Source organism: Molothrus ater, chromosome 6 (assembly GCF_012460135.2).
Source record: "Molothrus ater isolate BHLD 08-10-18 breed brown headed cowbird chromosome 6, BPBGC_Mater_1.1, whole genome shotgun sequence".
NCBI classification, from domain to species: Eukaryota; Metazoa; Chordata; class Aves; order Passeriformes; family Icteridae; genus Molothrus; species Molothrus ater.
In genome coordinates, this window is record NC_050483.2 from 12424081 (window position 1) to 12452074 (window position 27994).

General features: G+C 37.4%; 1 protein-coding gene across 1 annotated transcript in view; it reads left to right on the forward strand.

Annotated features, from left to right (window-relative positions):
* Nucleotides 1-27994, forward strand: part of PDE3B (phosphodiesterase 3B) — an 82531-nt gene that overhangs the window by 35631 nt on the left and 18906 nt on the right. The gene's annotated exons all lie outside the window — the stretch shown is intronic.

Here is a 27994-nt window from a genome sequence, read left to right on the forward strand (position 1 = left end):
CAGATAATGCATGCTCAAGGTTCTCGAGACACTTGAGGAAAAACCACCCAAACTGATGAATGTCATGTTCAGCTTTTTACTTAAATTTGATTAGGTCCCTGCTGACTGCAAGCTGGCCAATGCAAGTCATTTAATGAAAGTTTCCAAGAAAGCTCTAAAGAATTGTTGGCCAATAATTACGACTTTCATAGCAGCAAATTGGTAGAAATCATAACAAATGTTAAATGACTCATTTCAGAGAAAGATGTTTTGGGGAGGAATCAACACTGCTACTTTGTGAGTCTTACATCAAACCAGCTTGTGAGAATTTTTTGAAGGAACTGCAAGTTTGTAGTGAAGATCTATCTACTACGGTCTGCTTGGATTTCTGGAAGATTGTGCTCCCTCCGCTTTGTCACCTGAATTACCAGTTATCAGGAATTTGAGGAGCTGGGAGAATGTGGTTTGATTGGAATGCCAAAGACAGGGGCAGCTGGTGTGTGACAGCAAGAATTACAGGATGTACAGTAGGTCCACAAGTTGCTTTTGTTTTGTGTATTTTTTAGTATGAATGCAAGGAGTCCCTCTTGAGCAACTTTACATACAAGCATGTAAAGCTCATTTTTACATAATGCCATGGATCATGAAAATGTTGAAACCTGGGCTGAGCACAGATGTATTTGAGTTAATGTTTGTATGGTTTGTTTTTTAGCTCTCCACATAGGTGGTCACGTTTGTTAGGTTAGATAAAGGATTCTGAAGGGAAGTCAAGCTTCTCTTAAGCCTGTCTAGCCAAAATTGATTAGTAAATTGATTTCTAAATTATAATCTAATTTGTCTTTGCCTCCCTTTTCCAAACTGAAAGCTACTAAATTGGCACATAGACTAAATTTATCTTTTTATTTCTTTCTTTTTCCTTTGTTGGTTTGAATATTGTCTCAAAGTCCTCTATTCTAGGACAAGACTGGAAGTTGAATAGAAATGGCCTTTATGGTGGGATGTTCTTTCTGAAGTTTTGCTCTCAGGGTAGCTGTATTTTTAAAAATGTTTTTTGCATATGCTCCATTTTCTTTCATGTTTGTAACAGAGTACCTGGGGACTTAATCACAATGTATGTGATCTGATCTGAAGTGGACTTGGCCTGTAGTTTCTTCTCTGAGCTTGGGCTGTGCCCCAGAACTGAACAGGAGAGCAGTTTCCTCTGTGCTTTGTCTCTCCCTTGCCTTGTCTTGCCTGATTTGATTGCAGTAGGGATAAGAACGGGATGTGGGTGTGGAGAAGAAAATAAGTCCAACGTTTTGGCAAGCAGAGAGGAAGAACTTGGGACTGGAGGAGAGGAGGCTCAAATGGTGGTTTGAGCTTGAATGAGGGTGGGATAACTTTGTCTGGAGTAATGAGATTGACGTGCTAGACAAGGAGGTTTTGGTGAGTAAACATAGCTGGAGATTGCTGAAGAATGAAACTGGAATAAGGAGGGATGGGGTGGGTCTGGATTCATGCTGAATGGACGAGGCTGTAAATCTTGTATTTGAGAGAACATGCTGAAATTTGAGCCTCTTGAGGAACATCAGGGACCTGGATGACACCATCTCCCTCTGCTGCAAGAGCTCCTGAGAAGGGCTCTTGGTGCTATCTAATACTCACCAGAAAAAGAAACCCTAACCTGACTTCTGCCATTCCCTGCTCCAATGGCTTGAATCTGTTGGCTTGTCAGTCCATCAGTGTGATGGCAAATGGTGGTATTTGGGAGTTTTGGTGTCCCTTGAGAACCACTAGGAGATAGCAACAAGAAAGTTAAAATGGGCTGTGTTTCTGAAAGACTTAAAAAATTAAATAATACTGGAAATAAAAGTGCCTATGATTTTGAATATATAATTCCATACACCTCTTCTGTTCCCCTTTTCCCTCCACATCCTGAAATTTGTACATCATGGTGAGCAATGAGAGATTTGTTTTGTTTTCTCAATGTAGTTCCCAGTTCTGTGACCAAAAGAAAGTGTAAAGAATTGAGTTGGAGATCAGGAAAAATAATGAGAGATATACTTAGGCTTGAGACAGTTAAACATTACATTGGAGAACTGCATTTTATTCTGCTTTGTCACCAAAATTTCTTTGTGTGTGTGAGATCCTTGGCATTTCACTAAAATCTTGTTATTCCCAAGTGGTTCCTAACTGCCTGTGTGTGTTTCAGTTTTGTTATTTGTTAGCTTTGTGTTTTGTGAATGTGGATCTGTTTTGCAGTAACAGGAACCAGCAGCTCTAACTGAAGTCCATCAATCCTATTTTGAGTGGCTGAAGTCTAAGTTGTGGTGAAAGAAACTGAGCATTCAGTTAGGCATCCAAATTTAGGAAGATAATTTTTTAATCTGAGGTACAGATCAGTAAAGTACTGCAATATTTTGCAAGCATTTTGTTACAAATTTTGTAAGCATGTGTGTGAATATTCAGGTGTTATCATGGGAGGCACTATACCAAAAGCAGAGGAAGTGAAAAGAAAAAAATGGTTGAGCAGTTTTCAACTGTAGTCAGCAATTTTGGGGCTGAACCCTGAACAATAAAGCAGCAGAGCACTGTGTCTCTTTCTGTGGGCCTGATCTGTTGTTTTTCAAGTGTGACAGCTCACACTTGCTATAATCCTTGCTGGCAGACAAAATTTCTACCTCATTTGCCCATCTGCAAGTCCCTTAGAACTACGTCTTAGTGTTTTGACACTGGGAGTGTTTGTTTCTTTTTCTATTTAGACACATTAGCATGATGTTTCCCAAACATAACCATTGCATCAAACCCGAGGCTGCCTTGTGTGACTGAGAGCTCCACAGATACATTTTCTCCGTGGAATTTTGACAAACGCTTTCCGGTTGCTGGAGTGAGTGATGACGAACTGCTCGAACACATCACCAAAAAGGAATGTGACAGCTCATCAATTGTTCTGCTGCAACAGAACCAGTTCTGCCAGTCATGAATCGAAATCTTTGTTAATAACACAGCAGCACGTGGCAGTGGTACTGTGATCTTTATGTATTTCAGTTGAAATATTGGGGTTTTAAATGCAGTAAAGCATGTGATGCATTTGAGAAACCTGCATTTGTGCTTTGCAGCTTTGCCTGAAATGTTACCATACTAACAGCCCTCAAATCTCTTCCATTGCAAAGGTTTATCATAAAACCTTTCCTTTTCCAGCTATTGTTTTTCTCTTTTCCAGGTACAACCTGGATGTGTTCAGTGAAAATAATCAGTGTTGGTAATTAGAGACGTTTTATAGTTGATGAAACTTTAAGAGCTATGCCTTGTTTTGTTTCAGAGTTGAAAATATGGTAACAGAAGGTCATTTTGTGGTTGTAAGAACTGAATGGCAAAGAATCTTTGCCTGATGCAGCATTGTTATGCTGCTAACCAGTCTATGTCAATTGTCTTTCTGTCTTTGTCTTTAAAGTTTTTATCATAATGCTTTCATCTGTCTTGGAGAAGATGTTGTTTTAAACATCATAAAAAACACATTAGAAAATTAATCTGCATCACAGTTTGGAAGGTTTACAGTAAGGAACGTATGAGATCACGCTGAAAGTGTGGAATAGAAAGAAATACTAAATTGTTTCCTTACTCTAAAATGGTCTAAGTTAACCTTTTATCCCATGCTCATGTAGCTGTGTGGGTGGGTGTGTTGCCATGGCTTGGCTTGGTTTATGGTACATCAGCTGTTCTGCAGTAATTGCCCATGGATTTGCTTTTATTTCCAGTGCAGTTAGGCATTCCCTGTGTATTATCTCTGAGGGGTGATAATTTGGAGTATTTTGGTTTTTAAAAAACTAAGATGCTTCTCTTGGAGCATTTGTAAAATACTAGCTCGAGCCACTCTAATTGTCTCATGGTTGTATCTGAGGGGCCCTAATGCTTAGAAAAATGTCCCAGAGAGCTGGGGCAGAGTCACCTCCATGTGAAACTGCAGCAATCTTGAGTCAGGCTCTATTACTCTGCTTCTACCATTTGAGAACTACAGTAACTCACATTTCCTAGAATTAAGAGGCATATAAATTGAGAGTTTGGGATTCATCCTGTTGCTTCAAAAGCTTATTTTAATTTTAGAGCTTTTATTACTTTATTCATAATTTCTAAGGGTTTACTTTGCACTTTCTTTACAATACTCCAAAAAAATTTGGACTACTGCTTGCACAGCATATATAAGAAAGTTAAATGGGTTGATTGAATTTATTACAACATTAATGTGAGGAATTTCAGCCTTTCTCTTCGTTTTGATTAAAGGCTGAGTTAACAATTTCTATCCAGTAGTTTCACAGTGTCACAGGTGACTGGCAGTTTTACATAGATGATAAAAGTCTCTTGAGATATGTATATTTTTTAAGATTTCAGCATTTGACATATATTCTGAAGATTTAGGTTAAAACCAATGAAGTGTAATGAATATCTAGTTGAAGAACTGTCTCTTCTTCTGTGGCAGGCAATTTCTGTCATTTACTCCACTGTCCTCTTAAATTTTTTTAAACCGTGAGAAACCATCTCACAGGTTTTCCTGCCTACATCAGTGCAAACTCTGCACTTCAGAATGGAAGTTTGTGTCTGCTCACTATGTAAGATGCTGATTTCTCAGCAGTTTGACTTATTTTCCTTTCCTACCAGCCAGTAGCAATTTAGTTCAACATTTGTGTGTTAATAATATCAGAAAAGTCAAATTTGCATCTTTTACCCCCAGTAATCGTTTTATGTACAGACTGAGGATGCAGTGATGACCCAGTTCCGAGAGGGCAGCTCATGAATATAAATAGTCCCATTTTACAAGTATTTTGCCAAGGTCAGTGGGAGAGAGGAGGGGGGTCAGAAGCAGCTCCTTAGTCACAATCACATCTGGAGCTGAAACAGACTCTTTCTTTGTCTGTAGAAATTTGGCAATGTCTTAGGGTTGCCAGAGTTTAGATGCTAAAATCTTGGACGATGTCAGAGAACTAAAGTGTGCATATGTAGATGAACTGTGCATGGAAAGTACAATTTATCTGCATAATAACCACTTCTTCTGGATGCCTTGATTCCTGTGTGTTTGGAAAAACAACAGTTACTTCAGAAATGCAGGAAAAGCCATACCATAAAGGCTTTTCATAAGGCTATAGATTTGGCCCCTAGAACACAACTTCTTAATTATACAGGACATCTGGCAATCCTATGAGGTTCAGTCTGCATTTTTCCTTCCTCACAGAAGAAATATTAATGCAGCAGCAAAGGCATTCTTTGGATACAGTGATTATTGTTCAAGATAGCAGTACTGGCACTAGGTTTTGACCTCTAAACTTGTTTCTGCTTGGCAGAGGCTTTTGCTATTGTCCAAGTGCAGACTGGTGTCTTCTCGAAGGAAAAATATTTTTGTTTTCTCTTATCTGTCAATCTGTCCATTTAAGTAGCCTTTGCTATCATAATATTGTAAAATGCAGCTCACAAGTTGTCTCTGAGTGGTGAAAGAAAAAGCCCATCTGAAACTTGCGAAAGGTTGGTGCTTATGTGATTCTTTGTGCACTTTCTCAGTTTATTCCTGGATTTTAAGGAAGATATGTTGGGAATTTAAGCTCTTCAGGGGAAGGCGGTGCAGGTTGTCTTCAAAAACAAAAACTAGCAAATCAAGATGACAAAAGTTTATATTATTGCCACAAAAACCACTACACAGTCAAGGGGCATAGTGAGTGGCACTTTGTAGAAAGTATCTTCCAGACAAAATAGTCTCTTTTTAAAAAAATTTTCTTCTGTATGCAATGTGTAAGACTGATGGAGTGCATAAACTTTTTCTGTAATTTCTGACCAGTCCTGTAGTTTCACTGGGCACATATTTTGTGTTTGACAGTCATCGTACATAGTTAGCCTGGTGTGATGCCATAAAGAGGAATCGCTGAACACGTGCTTGAGGAGCAAGATCATCAGCCTGTAGTTATCAGGTGCTCAATAATCCAGGCATGTTGTCCTCATGTTGTCATACCCCCTGGAACATTTCCACAGGTTGTGTGGATCTGGGGCTTACTGCTTTCCAAATCCAGGGCCTTTTATGCTACAGCTCAGCACAAAACCATGGCACCGTGCAGATTTGGGCAACTTGGAGCTCTCTGAAATTCCCTAATGGCCCTGATGACGTGTGTCTGGAATGACAGAGCTGTGGTAAAAGGTTTTAAATGAGTTTAGTTCTGTCTGCTGCAGCAGGGCTGTTACCTGAGCTGACTGAAGGCAGGAGCTGCTTTAGCATCTTCTGCCCAGTGCCTCAGCACCCTGCTGGGGAGCCCAGAGAGACCACAGACCATTAGGCCTCTTGAGTTATTTGATTTATGGTGTCTGATGTAGTTTTTCAGAGTGGTAACTTGAAAATAGGCTGCATCCTTAGACCTTTCAAAGTTTCAAATGACACTGTTTGAATTCACAGAAGTTGTGTATAAAATTATGACCAGCATCATGTTATCTATGGTATTATCAGAAGCTCGGGCTGTTTTGAAATGAGAAAGTTTTTCAGGAGCTTTTTTGGGAAAGACATTTATTAGCCTACTTCCAGAAAGCTTCACTCAAGGATGAGAAAACCATAGTGTGAACCATGTAGATCTAATAACTATAAGCCATGAAGTAGTTTTTTTAAATCCCTCCTACTTTATATCAATGCCACAAAGGAAGAGGGGTGGTGGCAGGAGGTACTGGAATTTTTAACTAAAATTAGGAAATTGAAAATGCAAAAATCAACCTGTAGGAATTTTCTGTTTACTTTCATAGCCCTGGAAATATCTAGTGATTGTATTTGCTTTGCATTTTGACAGTTAGTATTGATATACTCTCATTTTTGTTTCAAAATGTAATGACTAGTATAGAAAAGCAAACAAGGCAAAAAGCTCCAATTTAAGCATAATTAAGAAATCAACTTCTATCCCAATTCTAAAGTTATTCAGCACGTCTAGATACGGACACATGAGCAAATTTTTACATTTTCTTTCACAGTGATATGATGATGGGAAAAAATATTAGAATTTTCTTGAAATTTTAAAAATCTTACTGATCTCATTTGGGACTCTAGACTTGCCGTGTGCCTATCACAGTGGCTGAAGTTGAAGAGGACCCTGGAGATCTTTAGATTTTTTAAAACTAATCAGGTATTACACTGAAAAACAAACAGGTAAAATATATTCAACCTGTGTGTTGAAATGTGATAGTGAGGTGTAAAAGGTGTCATTGTAGAGTAAAGTTCAGTTCTGACGTCACAATTTTGACCTTCCTTGGTTTGTAGCACTTTGATTTTCCTGCAAATGTCTTTGTCATTGTTTTAACTTTAAACACACAAGAGCTTATGGTAGAGGAGGGGGAGTAAAGAGGAAAAAAAAAGAAAAATAGTTTGGTATTATTATGGATAAAAAAAATTAAGGAAGCAATTCTTTAGCCATTTTATACATTTTAGTCTTATTGTTATGTGGGCATCATGTAACTTTTGTTTCACTTTTCACATTAAACTTGATCCTTGCTCAAAAGGGCTGCATTACAAAAACTGAAATCTTACTCTTTTTACAGATTACACAAACCGCATTTATATTGCATAAAGACGCATTTTCTTTTCTTTCCTTATTCTGCAAAATGATTATTTATGGGTTTAAAATTCCCATAAAATCAGGAGTATTGTGAAGTGGAATGGAAAATTTCACAACTATGCCCTGGTATGGCTGACTAGAGATGCTCATAAAGCCCTTGGAGCACTTGCAGGAGGATGTTGGTGTGTGACAGATGGCTCCTGGTTTTTACAAGTGGTCAATCCTTGGCTTGTACTCATGCCATGACTTTATTAAGTAAATGGCAGGCCCCAAATAGGCATTTCTGTCCTGTCAGCTTTATCCTCTGTGTATAAATAGTGAGGTAATAGGAAGCCTTTTTTTGTAAAGCCAGTTATTATTTGAGTAAATGCTGTGTTATAAAAGTTTGTGGAGTTATTATCTTTTTAAATATTTTTGTAAAGGTTTTGATTGTTTTTGTTTCACTCCTTAAAGGTGACAAAGGCATTTGTTAGTATTGACAGTGCACTTTATATTGAGGCTTACAAAGCTAAATTTAGGGTGGTGCAAGTAGCAAAACTGTGCCAGGGCTGAGGTCAGAGATCAATATTGACCTTATCTGAGTGTCTGAGGGGCAACCCCATGGCCTCAGCATTTCTGTGTGATGTGAGAATGGAGAGATTGTGCAGTGGCAGGAGAAACACCGCTCCTTTGCATCCCTTCAATGTTCCGGGGAAGTTGCCTTGCATTTTTTCATGCCCTTCACAATTTTGTCATTCTAGATTCATGCAGCCGATAGATTTGAATTACTATATTTCCTTTTTTAGAAATTAGTAGAGCAGAAAGAACAATTCCTTTGGAGGAAGAGGTATGTTTATTCAGTAAATAATATTGGGGGTATAATATGTATTTTAGCTCAGTTTCCAAAGGAAGTGAAGCTCATGTGATTCTGCTTTGCAGGCAGAAGGGTGCAGGACAGTGTCTGTGCTGTCTGTATTTACCTGTACATCTGTCTCCTCTTGCTTGCTAGTTTTTGGACATGTTGCATGATTTAAAGAAACTGATGAAGGGGTAGATATTTGACTGATGATCCAGTTCCTTTAAGTTTTGGGGTTACAGGTATTAATGATTTCAGAGCAAGCTCCTGTCTGTGCTCTACCAGATAGAGATTACTGTGGGAGAAAGACCTCACAAACATTGTGAATGCATGGCAGTCTTAATTTCATTTCAATATTTTTGTTGTATTGTTTTTGACTGTCCCCTTTTGCTCTTTTTCCATGCAGTATGTCATTACATGGATTTTGAGACATCAGTCTTGAATTTTCAATTCTTGATTTTCTCCCTTGAAATGAAACCTTTCCAAGAGATTTGCTAAAACTACAAGGAACAGTGTTCCTTTCAGTAAATCTTTAACTACATTGCAGGTGTCAGTTAATCAAGCAGGAGTTTCCCTGTTGCCTTGTTATCCACCAAAGAGGTGAAATTCTTTGTGGTTCTGTCTTCCTCCAGCTGCTCCCTATCTACTCTAAAAGTGTCTTGTTGAACCAAGTAGCTTGGTTGAGTAAACATGTGACTGTTATGTACCTCTTAGTAGATGTTTACAATTTTGGAGCTAAAATTTGCCATATTGATTTTGATCTTATGAATTTCTAATGTTCCATTTAACTGAATATGATGGAAAATTTTTTATTTTTGCACAAGTGTGAACATTTTGCTATGTTTTATGATTAATTTAACATGTTTTGCAGATGGGAGAGAGAAAGTAAGAGAGATGGCTGATTTAGGCATCCTCTCAGTTTGTCTACATTTGAAACTAAAATACTTTATACTTTTATTTGGGGAAGTAATGTTGGGATAGGGCTTGTAACAGAGGTATAATTGTATTCTTCATTTTAGACTATCTCCTTTTGTAGTGATGGTGGCCAAGCAGTGGTTCTGTAACAACAGTTTGACAAACAAGTATCCTTCCTATGTCAGGAAACAAAACAGGAAACTACCAAACAAGGCCTATTTACATGTTTAATCACATTTCTGGTTTGATTTTTATATTATGCATATGGATCAGTCTGTGTTCTTTTTAATAAACCTGGAGACAGTCTCATAATACACAGCCCCTCCAGATAGTCTAACAAAACACGAAGTGTAGACTAATCTTTTTAGCTCTAACATAGCCTGACTTTTTCCTGATGGAGGCCCCAGAGACTGAAACATGTGTAGACCTTAATTTTCCTATATTTTTACAATTAGTGAAACTTGCTGTGAACAAAAGAGCATTGAAAAATTAATTTGAAATGACACAACTGTCAAAACTTACTCAGATGTGCTCAGCTTGAATCTTGCTTTCTACCTGCCAAAAAATAACCCTGGCTGCATTTCAGTTTGTGTCTGGGGAGGATTTCTTTATTAAATTTTAAATTATTAATTCTTTTTAAAAACAAAATATACAAAACTCAGATGGTGATATTTGGAAGAAGACAATAGAAATAATGTTCTAATTTGCTTGCATAAGTAGGGTAAAATAATGTCACTTGTGTAAATCATTATTGACTCATTTTTCATGAATAAGTACCCTGTGCTTTTTGAATGAAAAGTAGCATTATGTGAGTCTTGGGGCTTAAGCAATTATTTAAGATATTTCCTGCAATTTAAATATTGGCATCTGGGTTCATTTTTTTGAAGAAACCTACTAGGAAGGGCAGATCAGGTGGTGCTGGAGCATCTATACAGTGCAGTTGAATGCTGAGAGTTCCTTCAGGCTGTCTCATGCTCTCTCAACCCTGTTCTGAGCCCCAAGATTCAGAAATTCTTGCATAATTGGGCACTGTTTTGTGATTTATTAATTGCTCTATTGGGTATATGGTTGCACGTGAGCCAGGTTGGCCACTTTCCCAGCTTGCATCACTGGCAGCTGTTTTGCTTGAGGCAGATGGCTTGGGAGAGGAGCACCCATAAATTAGGGCATTGCTACTTTTTCAAATTATTCTGTGAGAGCAAACCTGATGAGATGATGTTTCAAAGTGGGTTTTGCACACCCTGCTAAATTTCTTTGGAAGTGTCTAAATAGCGCGTTTTACGGTCATCTCTTTTTTTTAGAAAGAATTGTAGGACAATGCAGACACTACAATATAAGCAGCATGAAGATGTTAAATTATATTAAAAGACCATTGGTGATGCTGTCTATGTGAAAGAAGATGGTGGAAAAAAAAAGTTATATGAGAAAGAGGATATAGCCTTTATATAATGAGAGTAAGAGCATGCAGTAAGGGCTGTAGCAAGAAAAGAAATGGAAATAGCACACAATAAGAAAACTTCAATGGTCTACTCAAGGTTTTGTAACATTTTTCTTCTGGAGTTCATGCTCACAGGAAGATTTTTTATAGCCAGAATCCTAGAAAACTCCTTCTAAAGAGTAGGATGAGACTTGTGCTGCTTCCTTCTAGTTAAGAATTCTGTTATCGTGCTTCTTCATCCATAGTTAAATTCCATAGGTGTACACATACTACCGCTTTGGAGACTGGAAAAATTCTTCCCCTATCAGGACCCATGGGCAGTCACACAAACCTTGCCTTTCCATGTGTCTTTTCACTACCATAAACCATGCTAATCCTAAAAATTTAATCCTAGAATCGCTGTTTCTTAGAACTACACACCAATTTTAAGTTTGAGCAACTTACTACTTTTGCTGTCTGATTAGTCTTTTGTTCCCATACTGTAACATCTGTTTAACAAATTGCTTTTGGTCTTTTCTAGTTTGTGCCTCAAAGATTCTCATTTACACTTAACTGTGCCTTAGAACCACATTTATTATGGAGGCTACTTCAGAGCTGGATTTCTCTGTGTACACCTTTGCAATTAGGCTTGTGTTTGAGAAATGTGATATTTGATCTGGACTCATCCCCAGGAATGAAAGGATTTTTTTGGGAAACACCAATAATTTCCTCCAGTGAAGTCCTAAACTTTCATGCTCTGGTGGCAAGTTGGGAAGTTTTCTAAATCTACTTCAGGCTCAGTTAGGACCTGCTATAAATGAGAGGGAAATACTTTCTGAGAAAGATTTGGTCTCTAACCAAATTTATCTTGGAGAAAATAGTGCTTGCTTCTTCCTTGAGGAAGCAATTCTCTTAAGTTGAGCTGTGTCAGAGCTTTTGATCTGTAATATTGGTCCAGTCTGCCAGTCCAGCAGTACATGGACTGCTTTTAAATCTGTGTTTTCCTGCGACTGTGAAGCACTTGGGTGTTCTGATTACAGTTCTGATTACCAACTGCCCACAGAACCAAAGTCTGTCTGTTTTTATCACGATGTTTTTTATAAATTGCTTTTTAGTTGTTAAAGCATTTAAATAGTTTAGCTTTTGTGGTTATGGCAGATGTTGATCACTCAGCCCCCCCAGTATTTGTGATGGTCTTGAAATGCAAGATTTGTTTATTTTACTCCTGAGAGGAAGAGCTGAAGTGTAACAGTGATCTTCCTGCTGTGCTGAACTTGTCATAGGACTCCTCCTTGGACATGCAAAAGATACTGTAGGAGGTTGGAATCTGAAGAGAGATATAAACTCTCTTGTGCTGTAACTGTTCAACACAGAATTAGTTTTTGAAATAACATTAATTTTTGGAGGATGAGTTTTCTGTGTTCTCATGTAATCTGGAGAGGTGAGATGATTTAGTGCAATAATGCTGCATATGACATAATCTAGAGTAAATATTTAAAGCATTCATTCACACATTCTCTCTTTCAACTAAAATTAACTTCTGTGATAAGACCCAGACATTACCATTAAAAATAGGTTCTAGAGCAAACCAGTTGGTACTTAAGGGATGGGTGCAGAAATTACTATGTTCTGCTCTGTTTTATGTAATTAAAGAATAAAATGAGTCCCTCTGGGCTTAATATTTCATAACTGTTTGTGTATCCTGCTTTGTCATCTGCTGTTAAAGCTGCTGTGGCTGCCTTTCCTCAGTGTTAAAAGATACTTTCAGCAATCAGTGGCATAATTGAAGCACAAGGGAGCAGAGGCAACTGCCAGCACAGAGCTCCAAAGGAAGAAGGGCGTCCTCCCTGTCCAATTTAACCTGGAATTAGTAATGGGTCTTTAATGAGCATTTCTGACTGATAACTGTGTAACAGAGAAGAGGAGACAGGGCAGACCTTGTTGAAATCTGCAGCTTCCTCCCGAGGGCAAGCACAGGAGCAGGCACTGATCTCTCCTCTGGGGTGACCAGTGACAGGACCCGAGGGAATGGCCTGAAACTCTGCCAGGGGACATTTAGGCTGGATACCTGGAAAAGGTTTGGATTTCACCCAGAGAGTGCTTGGCCTGAGCCCCAGGCAGTGCTCACAGCCTGACAGAGCTCAAGAAGCTTTTGGACAATGCTCTCAGGCACAGGGTGGACTCCTGGGCTGTCCTGTGCAGCGCCAGCAGCTGGACCTTGATGATCCTGGTGGGTCCCTTCCAATTTAGGGTGTTCTGTGATTCCATGGTAATTGTCTTCTCTGACCAAGAAAGAACCACTGCCCATGTGGGCCTGGGAAGATTGAAATCCTAATGGTCTGATGGAGAGAAGGGGTTGAAATAAGGGCAAACTCTAACGGAGTTTTATTGTAAAACTATGAAAACAGGAACAAAAAAAAAAGGCAGCAAATGCAGTGGGTAATTTTCAGGTGAATTGTGTTTGGGGTTTTTTGTTTGTTTGTTTTTTATGAAGTCTGTCTTCCTCAAAATTTGAGAGCATTTTGGTTGTTTGTTTTGTTTTGTTTTTCCCATCAACTTCCTCCTGAATGATATTTGGGTCAAAATCCATGGCAATTATGTGATGTCTTGATGATCTAATTGCCCTTATTGGCCAGCTGACTGTCCTTGGCAGAAACAAATACAAAAAGTTAGGCAGCACAAAAAGGCAGATTGAAAAGAAAGGAATAAAAAAAAAAGTAAAGGAAAAAAGGTACCATAGAATAAATAATTCTGTGTTTCCATATATTTCAGACAAGATTTTTTCCATCTGTTTTTACTTTTCTGAGTTTATGGCTGCCTAATTTTAAGCTTTTGTCTGCAAAATATCTTTATTTAATGGTATCTATGGTGTATAAAATTATATGTCAGTGATTTTTTTGAGATTTTTCTTTCCAATTTCATTAGCATAAATAGAATTTTTTCTATATATAGTTTATTTTTCTCTTCTTTCTTATGGATCATGTGATCATCAGCCACTACCATCAAATTAAAGAATAAGCACTTGTTTAGATAGAGCAGATCTTTGCATGAAAAGCTGAGAAGTCTGTCAAATACTTTAAAAATATTAAATAATCCTTCTGAAAGAAAATAGCGAATAAGGAATAGTAATTTAGGATCTCACAATAATATTTTCCTTATTTCTCTTTTGCCCGCCTTTTCTCCTTTTGCTGCTGCTCATTTAATTTATTTCCAATCAGTAAAAATAAAATTATTAGAGGGTAAAGAATGGGGAAATAACTTTTTCTCATTTAGAAATGTAATTATAATGAACACATTCAAATTTCAAGTGCTGCTTCTGAAGGTCTCTAGCTAGTTTTAAGGAAAGTGATAATCTCCTCAAGAACTCTTACACATCTTTTCTGAATTTAAGCCCTTTTAAGCTGCTCAGTGATGACGTTCAGAGATGTGTACCCTGTGCCTTTTACAGCAGTTGTAGTTACACTTGTGACAGTGCCTGTCATCTTCAGTTTAGACTTGCAATTTCCTCTGATCTCCAAAATTCGATTCTAATTGGATGTGTGATAACAGATTGATCAATGTGTTTGGTTAGTTCAGTACCATTGTAAGCAAGTTCTCAGCTCTATTCCCTTGCTGTCTGCACTTGGTTCAGTTTTGTGTTTAATATTTGGTGCTACATTTTGTTACTTGAGATCTCTGCTGCTGCAAGTGCTGCTTTACCCCCTATTTGTCTCTATTGAACCTTCCTGATTATTTTTAGTTGCCTGCCAGATGTTCACATTTTCAAAGTGTAATGAAAAGATAAAAGAGATGAGATGCATTGCATGAAAAAGCAAAAGTTCTGTAGCCTACTTTTTCCATGCATTTTCTGACCATTATGCAAGGTGATGTTTTAATGTTTCTTCATTTGTGTTACTTAGTCTGCTGATGCTCTAGCATGACAGAGGTGATAATACTGTTAGTGCAATGATATGTTTTAGAGTTTTTGTAATGTTATCAAATACTTTATATAGCGTTTTCTGTAGAGTTTGTGTGTATATACATGTGTACATATACAGAAGTATATGCATATGTGTATATAAAAACATAGGAAGCCTGAAAAGGAATGTAATTAGGCTTTCCCAAGCTGTTTGGTCTGTTTCGTATTTAAGTTTTGAAGAAGCCACAAACTTAGTTATTGCTGGAGGAGGGCTAGATCATTAATGTCACTTATTTTTCAAATGGAGCAAATTGATTAAGTAATATCTGAGCCATAATATAAACAAATCAAGTGGATAATATGTATTTTATAAAAGTATATTTCTTTTAAACTGAATGACTGGGTCGTGTGGAACTCTTTGGGTGGAGTAGGAGACTGCTGCTGCTCTTGGAAGCATATTGAGTGGGGAGAAGGGAAGGATATTCCAAATGACAAGAGTGGAGGAAGAATGCTGCCTATTTAGTCAAGAGAATACTGAGGGGATCACATCACTCCATACGAATATCTCCAAGGTGGATGTCAAGAGGATGGTGCCAGACTCTTTTCAGTGGTGCCCAGGGACAGGATGAGGAGCAATGGCCATAAACTGAAACACAAGAAGTTGCACCTCAAAATGAAGAACTTTGCAGTGAGGGGAGAGAGAGCACTGGAACAGCTGTTCCAGGGAGTTCATGGAGTCTCCCTCTCTGGAGACATTCAAACCCACCTGAATGTGTTCCTGTGTCACTGCTCCTGTGACCCTGCCTTGGCAGGGGGGTTGGACTGGACCATCTCCAGAGGTCCCTTCCAGCCTGAATAATTCTGTGAGGTTTACAGAAGGGTATAAAGAGCAGTATAGTTTTATGCAACTAGGAAGAGTTCTAAGATGGGTCCATTTTTATAATTAAGTTCTTTACATTAATTGGAGATAATATCAAACTCAGCTCAGGCTTTTTATCTTTAGCAATAGTCAGTAGTGGCATTTCTTTCAGAAGTGGCTCTTTCCCTTCTGGGGTTCTCTGCCGTGTTTTGTCATCCTTAGCTAGAGGATACATCTGGGCTGTGGCGAATAACCGTGGATTGATGAGTCTGTGTGAAGTTTTTTAACATCTTTGGTTACATTTTTTTCCTGTAAAAACCAGCAGCAATTACTGCAATAATTTATTTATGTAGTGTGTGAGAAATACCTCCTTAGGCTTGTTTTAAGCCTGCTGCCAGATGGTCTAATTGCATGGCCCCCATTCTAGAGCCTGTGAACAGCACAGACCAACCATTCCATGACACTGGTGACTACAGAGCATTGTAATAATCCCTGTTTTCCTCACGCTTGAGGGATCCCAGTCTCACAGCCTGTGCAGCTCCTCACAGTAGAAACTGCTCCATCCCTTTGATTTCTCTCATTAGCCTGCCCTTTTTTATTTCTTCAGTACTTCTGTCTCTCTGCAGCTCAGACTGTGGGTGTTGCTCAGATCTATGCAGTGACGTTGTTTTGTCTGTATTGTTTGATGTTCCTTTTCTAATATTTCATTTAGCATCTTTGAGAATTGGGCTGAAGCAACTGGCTCCAAAGTGTCTTTTCTGGTTGTTATTGCTGTAATACAAGCCCAGCCTTCTATATAAATACTTTAAAACTAATTTTTTTCTCAGCATTTACTCGTTAGTGCAGAATTTTAGCAATATTTTATTCCTATTTATTTACTCTATTAAGGCCTGTTGCTGTTTTTTCTCAATCAACTCTATTTCTGAATATCCTCAGGAATTTTGTGTTGTCAATGCATGTTGACACTTTAGACATCTATTGCACTTTAAATTCATTTTGAGTGGGCTGATTAGGATAGATCTCAGCTTGAATCTTTGAGGAAGTAGCTATTGTGTTTTGGTTTTTTTTAATTTATTTTTTGTGAACATTCTACTCTCATTCTTTGTGTTAACAAATCACTCATCCTGAGGAGAGCCATTCCTTTCTTCCCATGTAAATGTAATTTCTTCAGGATCGTTAAAGGCAGACCTTATCAAATTTGTTCATTGTGTTTTGCTTGTGTTTGGTTTTTAGATCAAAGCACACTGACTGGCTGCTCCACTTCTATTGGTGTGTGCAGTCTGTTTCAAAAAGTCCAGTAGATTTGTTTGGCAAGGTATTAGTGAAGAAAATCCTACTGATTTTTGTTAATATTACATTTACATGTTGTAGCTGTAAATTAATTTTGTAGGGTTCTGTCCCTATCTCATTCCCCCAATTTCTATCCAATTTTTCTGATGTTTTCCTTACATTTTTATGCATCCTTTTAAAAGCTGATGGTGTAGCTGTCATTTCCTGGTCTTATGGTACAAGACATAGTTTGTGATTGATTTTAACACAATGTACAGATTTTATTCCTTTGAAGGTTCCTACAATAAAATCTTACCTTACATGAATGACTAAATACCTGAATATTTGTTTTGTCCAGACATTCTCCTACTTTAATTTGTATGTGCATTGCAAGAGTATTTGATTAATATACATATTTTGGACATCATAAGTTAACTCATGTTAAAAACACTCAAATAGAGAAAAAATTCTAATTGCTTCATATCAGTTTAAATTTAATAATGAAATGCTGTAGATGATATTTCTTATGTGTATTAATTTGAGAGCAAAATTATAATTCCTGAATTGGAAAAAACATTTGTTTATAAATCATGAGGTGCATAGCTTTTCGGTTAAAAACCCCCAAGCTATATAAATATTTGTCTTTTTAATAAAGATTATGAGGTTTTGGGGACTTTTTTTATGGAATGGCAAATTAAATTGGTCTGATAAGTTTTGTCAAAGCTTTCCTGCTTTTCTCACTGGGACAGTATTTTTCTAGTCAGATATTGCTGGGAGTCTTGGCATACCATTGTTTTTCTATGGTTAAAATTCTTGGTATTTTCCCCTTTTCTGCTTTACGGAAAATAAATCAAAACATATGCAAGTTCTATGAGATGCTGGTTTAGAGATGAATTTGTTGATAAGAACATAGAATTAGTCACAGATGACTGTAAGCTTCTTTCCTTTAGGTTCATCTTATTAGTAACTATTTTGAAAACACAGTCTGAAAGAGATTTCATAGCAAACACATTAAACACTGTTAAAAAAAGGCCTGAGAAACAAAAAAATTAGTGTTGTTCCCCAAGGAAAAGTTCCTTTGCATGCATTTATAAAATTTGATGGATTTATTGGGCATGCTACACTGCAACTTTATTGTAAGTAATACTTGTCCCAAATGGCAAATTACATTCTCACTGCCAATGTTGTTCTCTGTAGATGTTTATGTAACTTTCACTATTGTGATGATTTTGCTAAAATTGTCTTGCAGTTTAAAAGAAGATTCCAATGCTTTTCTGCTTGTATAGGAAAAACTGGCAAGCTGTCCTTACTATCTTACAGTCACTGGAAGACACTTGACCCATCTTGACCTCTTGCTTTCATATTAGTTTCTCCATCTGAGACTTGCTACCAAAATGAAGGAACAAAAAAGATTTTGTTGAGTCTAGGCATTTATAAGATGTTTATTCTTTTGGAGGGGAGTGGGAGGTTTGGGTAATCATTTTACTCATCAAAATCCTAAGATACATTATAGAAACAAAAGTTTGATTTTTAAAAAAATATTTTCTTTTAGTTCAGGGGAAGTTGGATTAGGATTTCACTCATCAAAATTGTGGGAAAACATAGAAACAAAACTAGGGAACAAGTCAGCATAATTTTTTTTCCCCTGTTTTTTTTTTTTGTGCTAGGCTTTGACTTGATGGTACTTAGAAACCTTTGCAATAAGAATGCTGTAGGTAACTGTAACTTGTGCCCTACAAATAGGGTAGCAAAGTACCTTAGAGATTAATCAAAACAATGGAATGGAAATAGGCTTTTGGATGCAATTTTCCACTACCTTTGTGTTTAGTGGATTGCACAGTTGTGTGTTTAAGTGTGTGAGAGTCCTGTGATAGTTGGAACAGCAGAATGGAACATAATATGTGAAACGCCAGTGAAAAAAAGAACATCTGATTTAGGAAATGATGATTGTGGAAGGCACCTCTAGTTACCACATTAGCAGAATGTGAAATTCAGTTTACACCTAGATAAAGGAGATCACTTTAAGAAGGATGTGCTACTAAACCTTATTAAGCCCACAGTATTTCACAATGACTTCTGGAGTTTGAGGCTGGTTGGGAATCTCTTTCCCTCTTTTAGCTGAAATCTGAGCCTTCAGTATTTTCACAGAGAACTCTTTCACCATATTAGTAAATGGTAACCACTACCAGAGCAGTCTGACTGCCTATTTTCTTTGATGAATTGATCATGAGGCAAGGTGCAATGATGTTTGTGACCCTCCCATACTGCTGGTGGTAATTCTTCTGTTCACTTTGCACATGCAAGATAAACAAATATCTATGCAAGACTTGCATTTTGGGCACCAAGTGGATCTTCCCAAGTCATTTTGTTTAAGTTAGTCATCACCTATTGCTAGAACAAGTGGGAAGGCATCATTGTTGAGTTTTTTTTTCATTTAGAACACCATCACAGTGTTACTATGTGGGGAAAAGGAATCTGCTTTCTTTCAAATCTGCTGTCATTTGATTCTGTTCTCAGCTGCTTACGAAGCTGCCAACTAAAGTACTACTTACCATGAATACATTAGAGAAAAGTAAATTGGCACTTTCTGTAGAATGCAGCAATTTGCATTCCCCTCTCTTACTGGGAGCAATCTGTATTACATTCTTCAGAGTTTCAATATTTTTCTCCCTCTAAGAGATTTCATCTTGTATTTCCTGGCACTTCAACCAGAAACTTGTCCATTAAGACAAATTTTCTTAATACTGATTTAACTTTCACTAATGTATTTGCTCTTGTAATCAGCCTCATAATTACATTCTCATCTGGCTTTAAATTATTGCTTTTAAGTCTTTAGCTTCAGCAACTGAGGATGGAGTCAGTTCAGCCCCAGTGTATAACTTCCAACCAAAGCACTGCAGCAATATTTGCTTTCCTTTATGACATAATATCTTCTTTGGCATCTTGACCAGCTTCTTTCAGCTTACTTCTCTAACTCCAGTCCCTGTAATATTTCTTTTTGGGTCATCCTCAAGTCATTGAAAGAAAACAACACTCATTTGTGTAAAGCCTGTACCCTGTGGCAGTTTTGCCAAAACCTCCCCCCCCCCCCCACAAGATGGTAATTAACAGAATCAAGTGAAAAGTGTGTGGTGTTCAGTGATTTAGAGGTTTGTTCTGCTGACGGTGTTGTGTCTCTGAAGTAGCCTGAGGGATATGAAAATGCATCCTCATAGTCTGAAAAAATTTGTCTTGTGCCTGAAGTCAGCTGGAGAACAACTTGGAGCTTTTGCAAAAACAAATTGTTCAGTGGGTGAGCTGCATGCAAGTGCTGCTGGTTGTTTGCTTCCTCACTGTGCAACGGATCCACCATGAAAGGGAACTTTGCAAAATCTGCATTTAACTTCTGAAATTCCTTTGTGTGTGATGTTGGAACATTGTGTTAGGTCTGAGAAAGACAAAGATGAAAAAGCCCCTGACTCTTCTGTAATATTCATGAAATATATGTTCTAACATATGGCTTCTTGGGCTTTGTTGCTGTTTACTTAAGAATATCCTTATCTTGAGGTGGCTGCCATTGCTAATGACAAGATACTGAACTAGATGATCATTTGGTCTAATTCGTTTGATGCTAACCATTCTCAGGTTTGTGGTAATTTTTCACTAAATGAATTATACAGTTTAATTTTATGCCTCTCTCTTGTTTTAGAGAGGGAGTTGAGAGAGAGGAAAATATAAGTAGTTTTATACATATGTGTGAGATTTTAAAGAGAAAATTTGTGAGAGAACTCTGGGTGAAAAATTCGGTATCCCCCCCTTTTCAGCTCAATTCTGAAAAACCTTCTTGTGTTCATATGGAATAGTTTCTCTTTGCTGATAAGAAAAAAATCCAAGATGTATTTCAGGATAATAGGTGGAAAAACACCAATTGATTGAAAAATGTAAGTCGTAAGATGGAGAAATTGGTTCATTTCTTAGTGTTTCTAGTTACTGCGTTAAGAATACATCAGTGTGCAGTGAAATATTTCAGCATAAGATTTTTGCACATCCTTCTATTGAAGGGAGATAAAATGTGATGTTGTTCCTTCTGTCTGTTCCAACATGATGCATTAACAGTGTGTCAACACAGCAGTAAAGGCTTTTACTATGTATAATTGTAAAATAATGCCAATAGGTAAATGGGAAAAGGATGTTTGGGGAGCAATTTCTAGATCTTGCTTTCTGCAAAATAAACACCACTTTAGAAAAAAAAGGGCTTTGGGTTTTGGATGACAGTAAAAGTGGTGCAGAATGCCAGAACACCAAAGCAACTGCACCGGAGCAGAGCAGTAATCCACCTAACACTATTGCTTTCCTTTGATGGTGATTAGAACCACATGCTCCAAAGGAAAATGCTTATAATGGGCAATTAAAGGATCTGCACATAGCAGGCTTTTTTTCCCCCCTCTGCCCTCCCTCCCCCAGTTGTCATAAATTACTGGTTGGCCTTTACTCTGACGTGCAAGTCTGACAAAACCTAGAAGGAACAGGAAATGATCTAAGTGTGGTTTTAGACAGTTTTTTTTTCATTACCTACATAATAAGAAAAAAAGCCCCTCAACTTTCTACCTTTTAGAACCTTTTTGAAACATTAAAAGGTCTTAAAAATATATCTGAAAAAGAAGATCAGATCAAATAAAACAGGCAATAAAAACTGAGAACTTTCTACAGCAGACAAAGTAGACTCTGTCCTGCTGATACTCCTGGGTACAAAAGCAGAAGTAGCATGTCTTTTTAAAAACAACCAAATGAAACAAACATGTAAAAAAAGAAACAAAACCCCAGCCAAACAACAACAACAAAAAAAAATCTGCTTGCAGGGAGTAGTATTAGCTGTAAGAATGAGCTTGCTGAAGGCTTCTTTGAAACTTTAGCATAGACTGGAGCATTTTTGCTCTGTTTTTGTATCTGTACTGAGGGCAAAGTCACTGAAAATAGTAACTAAGCTTGTGAAAACTCTAAAGTGACTTATTAAAGCTTACTTAGGTGCAGCTCTTGTCAAAGATTTGTGTTTGCAGGGGAGATCAGGATACTTGGAGTCTGCTGGAAACATTGTGCTGGCGAGACACCTGCATGATCCAGTGTTGTTCTTACGTGTCCAGCCAAATATATTGCAGGTACTACTTAGTGTACAGAAGAGTGTTAATTAAAGCAATTAAGAAGAAGTGAATCTCTTTTCATTGAAGGAAGATTTTAGGGCTCTTAAAAAAGCAAAAGTAATGTCTTTCATAAAAGAGTGCAGCAGAGTCAACAACTGAGTCGTTGGACAGGGGATGTGACTGTTTCCGTCAGGATATGTGTCCAAACCTCAGAACCATGAAAGCACACACAGCTTCTGTTCAAAGATTGTGGCTATCTGCAGACTTCACAACCCATTGGCCATTTTACACCCTTGGATAAATAAATTGTGTATAGAGTCAGGAAGTGATAAGTATTAGGGTTCCAAAAATACCGTCGTTTTTTTTTCCCCTCTTCCGTTTATTTTCATGGGAAGGTTTAGGGAGTGGAGAAATACCATGATGATTCTAAATGCTGAGGGTATGGTACTGAGGGCTGCATTTTGTCTTGATCACAGCAGTCTACACAAGTGGCTGCTGTTTTGGCCTGCAAGATTTCACAACAGAACGTTGTCTTTGTTATCTAAATAATGCTGCCTCTACTTTGAGACTCATTCTTTGGTTGCATCACCTTTAGTTCATACTGTATAAAATTTAACTACTTATTAACATACTTTTTTTCAACATCTACCTTTTCTACAGAGAGAGAAAAGACCTCTAATAATAAATAAGACCCCTAAGGCTTCAAGATTGTAAAATGCTCTGGGGTTTGGTTTTTTTTTGTTTGCGTTATTAAATTACATGGATAAAACCCAGTAATTAATTGTAAGCTGCTACAAAAGACTAATCTGGAAATAAAAGCGATGGATCAATCTTGTTTGAAAGGCAGTCATGAAAAGAAATGGGTATGTAACACAACCTTTTTCATATTTTACAATAAATTTATTTCTTAACTAGTTGTAGAATTTGGCTTTTGAATGAGGTGATTTTTTGCAGAGTTGATTTCTGAATCAAGTTGCTGTGGTGTTGGTTTCATTGTTTAGTTAATTCTATGCTTGGTTGCTATGGAAATACTTATTTACGGAGCTAATGCCTAATGGTGTCAAACAGATGCTACTGGCAACTAGGAATCCTTTATATTTGATCAATGAAAGACTCAGTCAGCAGTAGAAACTCAATTTTGTGCTTGTTTTTCTCTGTTAAAATTTTGGAGCATGGAATGGAACGGATGTTCTCAAATAGGACAAGTTTTCTTGTTGTTGTAAGCGTTAAAGCACACATTGAATCTCCTAAAAAGTATCATCAGTGAAACAAAATCCTATTTTAGCTTTAGGGAATCATATAGCAATGATAACAAATTTTAACATTGTGTGTGGCCTTAGACAGTGTGCATGTTTCAGCTTGGGAAAAGGAGAATAATGTTGGTCTTATTCAGCTTCTTAAAATGATTTTTGATTTCTAAAGTAATTTTTTTTTGGTAGCCGTGTATTTTAAATCTCTGCATAAGCATTAATATTGTTCTTACTGTAACTTGTTACAAACAAATAATTCTAGGGTAACTAAGCTGATATTTTTGTGTTTTATATTTATATTTTTATATTTTGTTTTTGTATTTTATAAGTTAAATTACTAAGAAAACATCATTGCAAAGTTGTCTAATCAAATACATTTTAAGATTAATTTTTTTAAAGAGGTTTAAAATGCTTAGTGTACTTTTATAGTAATTTCAGTTGTTTATAGCTTGACAAAAGTAAAATCCATACTCTTTTACCATGCTTTGGAACTTGAAAATGCTCCTCAAGCAGATCTTTAGACAAATGGAGTTGTGTTATTTGCATAAAGAAGATCTAAAAAGCCCTCACCCTCCATAGCATCAACTCTTCTGAAAGGCACATCTATTCCTGGCCCTGGAACCACTGGGTGCACTGCCACAGGAAAGATAACCTTTCCTATGGAACAGGAATTAAAAACCAAACAAACCCCCTGAAGCCCTGCTGGTTTGCCTTGATTGTCTTCTCCCATTTCTCATCTGTTTTTAGTTTGCTTAGACTATAAACTTCTCAGAGGAGCACTTACTGCCTTTTATTTTGTGAAAAGCAGCATTGCCTTGCTGCTGCTGTTGGAGCTCGAAGCTGGCTTAGGGAAGGCCTCTGTTACCATTACCTTGGTTTTTTTAACATGCTTCTGATGTTGCTAATGATGTGTGCTTTGCCAAAGTGCTGTCCTTAAGCTTTGGTGATGGTTAGGTTGATATCCTTGTGTTCAACTAGCACAGTATCTCTTCTGAAGTACATGGAAATATTGTTTTTGTGGTTTGAGAAAACATAGGCCTGATGCCTACTGTCATTTTTTTTTTTGCATATATCCACTGCATATATCCACTAAGTGACAGGTATTTAAAATCTCCCAGGATCTGACTGAACACCCATGGTACAGAATACAGTGTTCATTGTTCAAAACAGCAACTTTGGGGAGGATTTGTTGAGCTTTAACAACTTTTTTAACCTTTAAAAACTTATTTTCAGAGATGCAAATTCATTCTCTTGAGGCTCTTAGGCTGTTTTGAGTGACAAGTTTCAGTTTGACCTATGCTGGCTGATGATGGCCAAATAGGGAAAAGTCACTTGTACTTAAAGGGGCTCTCTGAGCTGGCTTGTCTTCTTTTAACCACATTGAAATTTATTTCACAGACTAAATAGATTCAATTATTATAGTTAAAAGTAATAAGGACCCTGACTGTTAGAGAACAAGGTGTGGTGTATGTGTGGGTTTTTGTTTTGGTTATTTTTTTCTATTTGAAGCTATTTTCTGTTGAAGCTGTCCTTCAAACCCTTGACCAGCTTGTCAGGCAATTATACAAAAGCAGGAAAGAGTGTTCATGGCTCTCTGGATGAACCGGGAAGACCCTGGGGTTGGAATGAGAACTTCTCTTCCAATCTGACTGGTAATGTCCTATACCCGTTTCTGGTGGGAATGGCTGTAGATTTGCCACCTTTCAGAAGTTCATTTGCAGTATCAGAGCCCACTGAATTTGGATTTTCAGAGGGGCTCCGATGCGTGTGATTGCTGTCACGTTGCCACTGACCATGGACGCTCAAAGCCGAAGTGTGTGAGTTACTAAGCAGAGGTCTAAGTTGCAGCTTGGAACTTTTATGACTCAAGTCCATCCTAGATAAGGTGTTTCTTGATGGAGGAGGTGAGGGAAGAACGTTATGTGCAATGGATTACAAAATCTTAGTATTACAGAGTACAGATCTTTTTGCAACAAGTCTCATGGTTGCAAAATCAGAAGTTGCTGAGGCTCTGCCTAAGACCTATTTTAAGGTCTCTTGGTCTGTTCACAGTAGGTCAAAATAAAGGGTGTCTTTTCACTCTTGTTGTAAGATGAGTGTGACTCTGGGAGTACTTTGTAGCTTTTGTTGATGCACAGTAATGAAACAAAACTCAGACTACTAAGCTCTCAAGAAAAAATAATGCCAGAAATACTGCTTGTTTAGTATTCCAGATTTAACTTGCAATGCAAGGAGTTAGGCTACTTAAACAAAGTCTGATAGGTAGTGAGAGAAAGAATAACATTTTCTTAGTGCAAAGGAGAAAATTCTTCTTTAAATGGAGAAATAGAATGTATCAGCTGTTAACCTTTAAAATCGTCACACTCCTTGTCTTTCAAGCCCTGGCAATTCTGCAGAAGGTGTGTTAAGGAATATCGTGCTGCTTTCTGCTACTTTCTCCAGAATTGTTTTTGTGGGGGAGGCTTTCTGGATTTTGAGTGCCATCTTGTGGTGCGTTCTAAGCGCCTAAGGAAAGGTAACCCCCCTTTCACTACTGCCAGCCTGCGAGGATTTGCTTAGTGCAGAGATGTACCCGGTCGGATCTATTGGAAAAATATTCTTTGTTTATGGAGATCTGCATTTTTTTTCCAGTCGTGCTTAGCAGCAGAGATTGCTACTTTGTACCTCAACTTCTCATCAGTCTGTTTTCATTCCTTTGATGTGTAGCATGTGGAATGACCCCTGAAAATGTGACAGGCTGTGGTAGCTGCTGGCTGTGTTAATATACTGCCTCGTTTTCTCTCAGGAGATATGGCTTCTTGTTAATGGTGATATATAATGAATTAAAGAATAATCTGATAGAAAAGTACATGTAAACTGAAGTTGTATTAATTTCAAAACTGTTTTAGTTTCTTTGCTGTAAAATTGGTATCAGTGAAGAAGCTTTAATCTTCTGGTTTAAATGACAACAGAAAATTTTCAGTGATGAATCCAAGCTGTGAAATTTTTAATTTAAATAAAACTGCATAAAATGATGTCCCACCATTTAAAATATCAAACAATTATTTGCATTGAAAGTAGATTGGAAGATTTTTTCGCCTTGTGTTTACTGGGTGAGCATGGGTCATTAGAACCTATTTATTTACTATAGCAGGGCTTAAACCAAAAGGAAGGTTTTGAACCTTTTTAGTCACAAAGATTGACCCCCAAAATCATGGCTTATGTGAACATGTGTATGAGTACATGTTGTTTAAAGGATGAATAAAGGAGTTGCAGGTAAATTATTTGGTTCAGAAATATTCTGGAGTAAGCCAGACCTTTATTGGTTTGGTATTTTGTTTGTTAGTTAAGGTTTTTTTTTTTATTATTATTGTGAGCTCATTTGTAGCAAACAAATAAAATCAGCTAACATACCACATATTCAAAAGAAAAATAAAATCCTCTGAGAGGAAAACCTCTTTTGTGTCCCCTAATGGAGGCAGCACGATTACGAGCGAGCTGACGCAACTCTGTGGCCCATTAGTATCAAAGGTTACTAATACAACTAACAAAACCCATGTGGACAGCTGATCTCTGCTGCTGATTGAGGCAAAAGTTAATGAAGCAGATTAATGCAGTCTCTGTGTGCGGGGACAGAATGAAACCAAAAGATTTACTGATGTTCAATACAGTAAGGAAACATCAGTCTAGAAAGAGACGCTTCACAATGGAGAAAATTTAATAAAACCACTCAAACAAACAAACAAATGAAAAGAAACAACCCCGTCTGGCAAGATGTTGCTAAAACCAAACGCATCATGGCAAAATGGGTATGGCCACAGAATGTTGGTCATTATCTTACTGTTTGTCAGTGACAAACAGTTAAAAAAAAAGAAAAAGACATGGTAGCTAGATTACTCACATAAAAAATCCCCCCAAACTCTCAAATACCTAAATTCTTAATTCTTGATTTTGATCTGCTTGCTTTACCCAGTATTACCCAGTATGATTTTCTGATAGAGCACAACTTACTCCCAGTTCAAGCACATGCTTCATGGCAGATCTCTTCAGTTTTCCTAGCAAGCAGGTGGATGTTATAACTATTAACTTTAAACAGTTTAGTGGCATCTCTGTGAAGACAGCTGAAGAGAAAAAGAGCCTTTAAGTGCCTCCCTTGCCTGGGCACTGCTGACACGTCCCCACCTGTGTACTTTCTGCACCTTCCTCTGGACAAGCACCAGCCTGGAACGTTGCTGTTTTCTCCATGGAAGTGCTGTGAGTCCCAGAAGAGCAAAAACATACCTAGCTCTCACCTGTAAAAATAAGCAGAAGAGCTTCCAGGATTGCAAAATATTAATTAGCAAGTGGAGTATTGGCATGTTATTTGTGCTCTGTAGCAATGTAAAAGAGTGAAAAGCTATGTTTAATTTGTGAATACGCATTTTGCAAATGGATTGATTTATCAAAGAATAATTAGAATCTGTCGAGAAGTCATGAAGACTGAAAGCTTTTGAAACAGAACAGACATCTGAATTTCATTTCTTGTATGTTGTTTTCATTTTTTGTCAGTATAAAAGACAAATTAAGTGAGTGCTGTTGACGTACTTGAAGCTGATAGCATCTTCAGATTGTGTTGCTGACGTTCTTTTGTGGGTTTGGTGGGTTTAGTTAGGCTATTCAGAACATGGGGCTTTGTAGCCATGTTCAAGCAAAGCCTAACAAAACCTCCTGCAAGAAAATCTTTTAAAAATACCAATTTTTAACCTCTTTGGAGAGATTTTTGCCCTCTTTAAAAGTACACGATTTAATGTAATGCTTTCTTCGCTGTATTTACAAAAAATGCTTCTGTTTGAATGATTCTGAAAGATAAAATATTTTGGAGGTTTTACGCTAGATTTGCTTTTTTATGTTGAAGTGAATAGGAGCAGGAAGGCAGCATCACCATCA